At 34.0% G+C, this 7,991-nt stretch overlaps 1 long non-coding RNA gene across 4 annotated transcripts; it reads left to right on the forward strand.

Annotated features, from left to right (window-relative positions):
- Window positions 1-2,874: 2,874 nt before the first annotated feature.
- On the forward strand, window positions 2,875-7,224 carry LOC136204182 (uncharacterized). 4 transcript variants are annotated; one of them, XR_010675069.1, is made up of 6 exons: window positions 2,875-3,305; window positions 3,389-3,482; window positions 4,005-4,096; window positions 4,443-4,584; window positions 4,706-4,750; window positions 4,857-7,224. It is a non-coding gene; the product is annotated as an uncharacterized lncRNA (long non-coding RNA). The 4 variants fall into 4 exon arrangements; XR_010675070.1 differs by having other exon boundaries at window positions 4,937-7,224; XR_010675068.1 differs by having other exon boundaries at window positions 4,706-7,224.
- Window positions 7,225-7,991: the final 767 nt, after the last annotated feature.

The following is a 7,991-nucleotide window of genomic DNA, read 5'->3' on the forward strand; positions in this document are numbered from 1 at the left end:
GAGAGGCAATGGAGAATCCTAGACACTGCAGGAGGTCGTGAGTCGGAACCCGACCATGCAAAACTCTCCATAAAATGAAGGAATGAGAAGGGGGAGTGTGAGCATTCCAAACAAATTTATACCAGTCCACCGAGGAGGAACTATGACTGATAACCGAATAGTACTCTTTGGCAGAGAAAATACCCTTTGTAGAGGGCTGCCAAGCGCAGAAATCAATATCATCTTTACCCCGGTGAATAGATCGAATACTGTCTTGAACAACCGAAGGTAGAGTACCTAAGTCAAGTCACTCCAAATTTACCAAAAAAACATCAACAGAATTATAGCGATAACGCTTATACCGATGGAATGATCCACCTATCTGTCCAGAAATTGAGTGTTGAAGACTAGCCAATCCACTAAAAGGTCTGGTCCCAAATGGATGAATAAACAAACTTACAAGAAGACCAAATCGAGGAAGGAGCAATGGTAGCTTTAGGCAAACCAGAGACAGCCAGAAATCTAGACTTCATCAGAGAAATAGCTAGACTGGTGCCTTGAATTAATTCCCAACACATCTTACCCAGAGAGCCTGGTTAAAGATCCTAAAGTCCTTAATGCCCAAACCTCCACCCTCCAAACTTTTGCAACAAGTCTGTCAGGGAACCGTGATTAGCTTCCTTTGATCAATACAATCCGTCCAAAGGAAATTCCTAACAATGCTATTGAGCTTATTCAACAATCTCACTGGCCACTTATAGATCAAGAATGAGTAAACCAGAGATCCAATAAAAGCAGACTTAATTAGAGTTAAACACCCTGCAAAGGAGAGAGAGCTACCTTTCCACTTGCTAAATTGAGAGAGAAATTTGTCTGCAAGGCTGCTGAGATGACGAGCCCTTGGAGCTCCTTGAAATAGAGGGACTCATAAGTAACTGAAAGAAAGAGACTCCAAACGGATACCAAGACAGTGAGCAAGACAAACCCTCCTCAGAGGACTCATCTGAGAACCAAAAAAGACAGCAGATTTATCCCAACTAACCTGCTGACCGGAGATCTGTCCATAGAGCAAGAAGAAATCCTTGAGCGCATGCAAGTTGCTCAAGGATGCCACTCCAAAAATGAGCATGTCATCAGCAAAAAGAAGATGAGGGGGAAAAGAATTTCCTCCATAATAATACATAGGAGAATAAGTACCCTCTCTCACCATCTTAACAAGACAACGAGAGAAAAAATCCTCAACAATGTCAAACAGAATAGAAGAGAGGGGGGGGGGTCCCCTTGTCTAACCCCTCTAGAACAAGAAAAGTAACCATTTGGAGAATCATTAATCATCACAGAAATACGAGCAGATACCAGAATGTTTAGGATCCAATCCCTGACAGCTAAGAGGAAGTTCCAGTCTAAAGTATCAAAAGCCTTACGAATATCAATTTTTAAGGCCTTGTGTCCACCAAAACGTTTTATGTCAAGCATATTAACTCCCTCAGAAGCTAAGGCAATTTAACAATAATTTCTATACATACATGTGTCTATATTAATAAATTAATCACATGTAAATATAAGAATGAAAATCAATTTATTCAACTATTAAAATCAAAAGACGATGAATCCGAAAAAACAGAAATAAAATAAATTAAAGAAAATGCACAAATATTCTATTTTTAAAATAAAATAATTATTTTTCAAGAATTTTCTTATCCGAATAATATGATAAAAGAAAAATATTTGTCAAAATTATTTTTCAGGATAAACAATAAAAACAAATAAGTATAAGAATCAAAAGTGAGGTTGGGAAGGAAAAAAGAAGGTAGATTTTTCGATTCTATTTCCTCCTTTGGTCAGGATTGGCTAGTCTAGGGATAAAAAATATAAATAGGATCAAAATAAAAATCAAAAAGTAAAAATTAGTTAAAAATATTTTTTGAAAATAAATAAATAAATAATATATCAGCATAAGAATCAAAAGTGAAATTAATCCAATGATTGAAACGTAAAAATAAATAAATATATGGACCAAAATAAAAATTAAAAACAAAATAAAGGCTAAAATAAAATTTTATAAGGAGAGTAGATATTTAAATTAGGAGAGAGGTGGGAAAGGGAATGAAAAACCTTAGGGGGTTGGGGGAACGAGATTAGAGGAGTTAGGGTAAACTCAAAATTAAAAGAGGGTGAAAGAAATGATTGAATCGATAAAACAAACACCAACAAAAGAAATAAAATCTACTCATTCACTTACCCTTTCCTGAAACCCCAAAGCAAATAGTCCCTTAGTCCTAACTAAATTTAAAATATCTATTAATATTTATTATTGATAGAATAAATATTTATAATTTGATGTCTTTTATGGTTACTTTATTTTTTACAAAGTAAAGCTTACTTTGTTTGTTTCACCATTGAATGATGATGGACTTTGACAAAGTAAGTTCATCCAATGGTGATAAAAGTAAAGTAAAACTTATTTTATCAAAAACAAAGTAAACATATAATTTATTTAATTGAAATAAAAGAATTATAAACGTAACATAGTCCAATTTAATGTGGGTCGTTATGAGTGAAATTAGATGTGTTTATAAGTTTTTTTTAAAGTTACAGATTTAATTGAATTTTATATAGGTATCAAATGGTCACTTTTGTTTATTATGTACAAATTTTTTGTATATTATAAAATATTTCAATTTTTTTTCTTTTTTTTCCAATACTATGAAAATAAGAAAATATTGGAACTTTTCCCACTGTTTGATACAAATTGGGTGGCTCTTTTTTTTTTTTGAAGGAATTGGGTGGTTCTCTTTCTCTCCGTTCTTATGCTACTCTCTCTTTTTTTTGATGTAATTCCGAGTTTTATAAACGATTCTTTGTTGAATTTCTGCCCTCTTATGGCTCGTTAATTCAATTGGCTTTCAAAAAAAAAAGTTGTTAAGTACAAAAATATGTATCGAATCTATATGTCTATATATATATATATATACTAAATCTGTTAGAAAATATTGCTGACGTGTACAAATTATCTAACTTTTCATCACTCTTCTACCCACGTTCTCCCATTCTTCAGAATGCGGTTAATTCATCTCCAGCATCTTTTATTCATGAATCCCACGTCTTCTATTCAGAATTCACAAATTCACAAATATTTTAGCATCGTTTGTCTGCATTACAATTTCCACAGCGATGGAACATCTACCCGTAATATCTATGGGTAATTCTTTAACACAGATCCCCTTCTCATCATATATTAATTCGCTCAAAAATACAATTCCAAAGGAGGTGCGGTTACAACTGAGATTTTGGGCTCAAATGTTACAATTGATTCTTTCCTTTTGGTGAGTTTTTAATTTTTATACTTTCTGTTTGAGTTTTCCCTGCATGCAAGTTTATAGTTTTCTGCATTTCTACAATTTCACAGTGACAAATCACCAATTTCTCTACGGCTACAACTGAGTTTTTAGGCTCAAATATGACAACTGATTCTTTCCAATTTCTTTCTACATCCTCATTTGGTAAGTTTTCTGTAAACCCGTGCAATTGCATATAGATGAGTTGCAGTTTTTGTGTGCCAATTTTAGAACCGAAATTGGGGTATTAACTGTTTGTGGAAATTCCCCAGTGAGAGTTTTTTTGTAGTCAAAATTAGATATTACCCTTCTTGCTTTGGTGAAAACTGAATGCTAAGTTGAAGAGTCAAATTGATACTTAATATTCATTTTGGAGCAAAATAATCATGATAAAATGAAGGGTCAAATTAATCATTTATCAGTTGTTTTTTAGGTGCATTGAATTACCTCTATGCTGTTGAAGTGATTTTTGTTTATTTAAGTTTTTTGCTTGCATTTTTTGTCCGTGCTATGCTATATTGATAGAAAAACATGATATGCTTTTCTACCTTGCAGTGCTATCCTGGTGAAGATGATTTGGAAATTGCACATGCAATTCTAACATAATCATGCTTAGAAATTAGTATACTGCTTTATAGATCATGTGCTTGCTGTTGACTGATGCAATATTCCTGATAAAATTGACAGGACACCCTGAAAATACATCTCTAAAATTTACCATTCTCATGGTAATGGTGCTAACCTCAATGATTCTACGAGGATTCTACATTTTTATGCAGGTATGAACGTTTAACATGAGTTCATGGAGCATAATTTTAGACATTGTTTGTGTTTGAATTTGATTTTGTGAATTCCCACTTATCCAGTTGAGAAACCAATATCGAACAAATGGTCCAACATGGTTTTTTTTTCATATGTTGGTCATATTTTTGAGAACTCATTTAGCATTCTGAACTATGGATTAATGTGATGCTCATCAAATTTCTGCTTCGTGCTCTTTTTTTCCTGCTTAAAAATAATTAACGGCTTCCAGAAGCTCTGGTAGATGCCTATTGGTGATGGGATACATATGTAGTAATATATAGTTACATTTCTAATTGTAATGAATTTGTGAGTTGGATTTAGGAAACAACAATAGGACTGATAAGAAGGGGCAGAGCTGTGATGTGGTTAAATTGCTTCTTGAGGCAGATCCAACCATTGTTATGCTTCCGGAAAATTTGGTTACACAACAGTACATGTGGCAACTAGGAAGAAATGAGTTGAGGTATTACTATCTCAATTTTCTTATGTTAGACTCAAAAGGGTTATTGCATTATTTCTTCTTGATTATCCTCCTGATCCGAAGGAATATACTAACATAAGGTCTCTTTTCTCTTTTCTTGCAGATAGTGAATGTGTTGTTATCCCTTTGGATTGGATTTGTACTACAGGTAATTGATTTTTTCTTTGTTTTTGCTTTTAATTGTAGATTTAAATTCTTTTTGGATCTTGATTTATATTCAATTCCTTTCTAATATGTTTTCTTTTTTATAACAGCTATTTTAGTTGGAATTTTGCTGCTTATTTCTATTATTTCAGCTCAAACTAATTGAAATAGTCATATTTTTGTGCAAAAGAGCAAGGAAATTTGGTTTCAAGCTTTATTAGAGGTGTGTAGTTCAATTTTTGGAGGGTTGTGGAAGTTAGTTACTGGAGAAAGTGGAGCTATTATCATGCTGTCCAGGTGGTGCTCAAAGTGCTCAAATATTATATAATGGAGGACAGGTGTTGCATAAACAAATATTGGAGGCCTTTAGCATTACATGCAATTACACATTGTTGTGTACCTCACCATGTAAGGCCACATTTCAGTCCCACTCAACCCAACAACTCATTAAGAAAATTCAACTCAAACTCTCTTTCACTACTTACAATATTTCTAGTAAGCAATTTTCCTCTCCTCTACTCTGGATTCTTTTTTATCTCAATACATTACCACAAAGAATCACCGGAAATTTTAGTCCTCTCCAATCAATCCAACAAAATTGGGATGACAAAAAGGTGAGTTTCAATCATTGGCACATGTTTTATTTGCAATCGGTTGTTGGAGGTCCCATTGCATCTGTTGATCTGGTTGGGCAAGGACGACACATGAGTTGCACTACTTACATTCTAGGGCTTGCTAACAATCACTGTTTTCCCAAACTCAATTTGACATATGTAATCTGTTCTAGTTTATGGGATGACAAATTGGCACCGGATTGCTTCTACCTGGAAAAGATCACCTATGTGTTGATCAAGAAGGTTTGGCTTACTCTGTTAATGGGAAGTTTGCCCTCAACTACTAAGCACAACTTCGGACCTTGGGTTTTAGAAGTCATGTTTGATGTATTGAATGAGAGAGGGTTATTTGTTGAAATTGCCAAGTTGTCAATATGGTTTATTTCTGTTTGGAATGGATTAGTTGTTCATGTTGTTCTGTGGACGCTCCACTCTCATGCTGATTACATGCAACTATATACACCAGCATTCACCAACTCTGCAGGAAACCAATTTTTGGGGGGCCTTTTTCGGCAGCATCATTCTTTTTCAACTTACCAACTTCAAGCTACCATAAAGTGTTTTCATACTACTTTGTTGTTTGACTACAGTCTTGAGGACAAGACTGCTTTCAAGGAGTGGATAATGATAGGGAATATGCTACTAGGCATAAAGGGAAATATAGAGGGTAATATGGGAAATAGGGAACATGTGATTTGGAGGGTTGTGGAAGTTAGTTACAGGAGAGAGAGAGCTTTTGGGAGTATATATATCTCTCTACCAAAAGGCAGAGCCTCTGCTCATGGCAGCCAAACAGAAATTACTCAAATATTCAATTCCCCTTCCTTCTAACCCTAGCCCTCCATATATACTACCAAAAGGCAGAGCCTCTGCTCATGGCAGCCAAACAGAAATTACTCAAATATTCAATTCCCCTTCCTTCTAACCCTAGCCCTCCATATATACTCCCAAAAGCTCTCTCTCTCCTGTAACTAACTTCCACAACCCTCCAAATCACATGTTCCCTATTTCCCATATTACCCTCTATATTTCCCTTTATGCCTAGTAGCATATTCCCTATCACCCGTCTCTCTCCCTCAACTGATTCTCTTGCATATGAGAGGAAAATGGGTTCTCCTCAATCTAATTATTTTATTTCTTTTTTAGCATAATTATGTTAGTCGTTGAAAAAATTTGTTTCCATAAGTTGATAATTTCGTATGTTGTGTGAACACCATTGTTTTTTACTTATAGATAGCATATGCCTCTTTTTCATTTCTCTCTATCCATCCCTCTCACTATAATTTATATTCCTTTATCTACTCACTATTCAGATTCTCTAACTATGAAACCGCTAATCTTGCCTCATCTATTACTGTGAGCACAGTTGATAAAAAGCAAGAGCATTCAATCAACAACGAATTTTAGCAAAGTTGATCTGGCAAAATTGCATCTGAATCCCGCTGCCTTCTGTGGTTCGAGGCAAAGAGAGATAAAGCATCCGATCAACCAAAGACGGGGCGTCTGGGTTTATGGACGGGAGGTGAGAGGCAATTTTAGAGGCTGAAATGTACGCACTTGGCCCTATTTTTTCTATGATACTAAAGAGATCAAGCTTTATGACTGTGTAAAGAACCAGAGGGCAAATAAAGGAATTTGCAAATTTAATTGCATTTAGACATGCTTCTTCTTCTACAATCCGATTCTCTGCAGAAGCCATGGTCATTTTTCATGTTATGTTCAGTCTATCTCTTTGTCCTAATTTGTATGATAACACATTGGATGTTTCAATTTTAGTTTGGTGCTGGTGTCAATTATAATTTCGGTTGTACATATTGGTTGGTTTGGTGCTGGTGTCAATTATAATTTTCGCATTTGATTTTTTTGATTGGATTCGGTTTTAAACTTACGAACACCTTTAATTATTAGGGGGCTTGGATATTCTTGATATATATTGGACTTGTGGAACTAAGGATTTTAGTTGAATTATCAAGTTGTTTATGTTTAATATATTTATTATTATTTATATTTAGGCACAATGAGTTTCAGTACTAATCAAATTATATTTACAAACCGCAAGTATCGTAAACTTTATTGGTTATATAAATTGTAAACATCAATAATATTAATTGATTGTTATTAAATTTGATTTTTTTTAATATAGTCAGCAAATTGTTAAATGTGTGATAGCGTTAAGAGTTATATTTTATTCAATTTTGGATCAGGGGAACCTCAAATTATGCTGTGGATACTAAATCATTTTATTCTTCAATTATTTTTATTGATTTTAGTTTTCAACTATGTGACAGTTTTAAGAGTTATGAGAAAAAAAAATCAATAAATTGTTAATATGTAAAAGTGTATATATATATATATATATATATATAATGGTGACTATACCAAATAAAAAAATCCGTGCAAAGCACGGGTGTAAAACTAGTTATTTGTATTAACCAGCTTGTTAAATGTTGTGACTAAAAATAAAAGAGAAAGAAAATCAAGAAATGTTTTAAATAGAAAAAAGGCCCAGCCTTATTTTTGGTCCAAAAGCAAGAAAGGCCCAAGAGCATGCCTTGATTGGATGGAAGGTTTGGGAGGGTTAGTAAGGGAAGAGTTTAGGAGGGTTTGTGGGAACACTTGTTTGGAGAAAAT

This window comes from Euphorbia lathyris, chromosome 8 (genome assembly GCF_963576675.1).
Source record: "Euphorbia lathyris chromosome 8, ddEupLath1.1, whole genome shotgun sequence".
In the NCBI taxonomy this organism is placed as follows: Eukaryota; Viridiplantae; Streptophyta; class Magnoliopsida; order Malpighiales; family Euphorbiaceae; genus Euphorbia; species Euphorbia lathyris.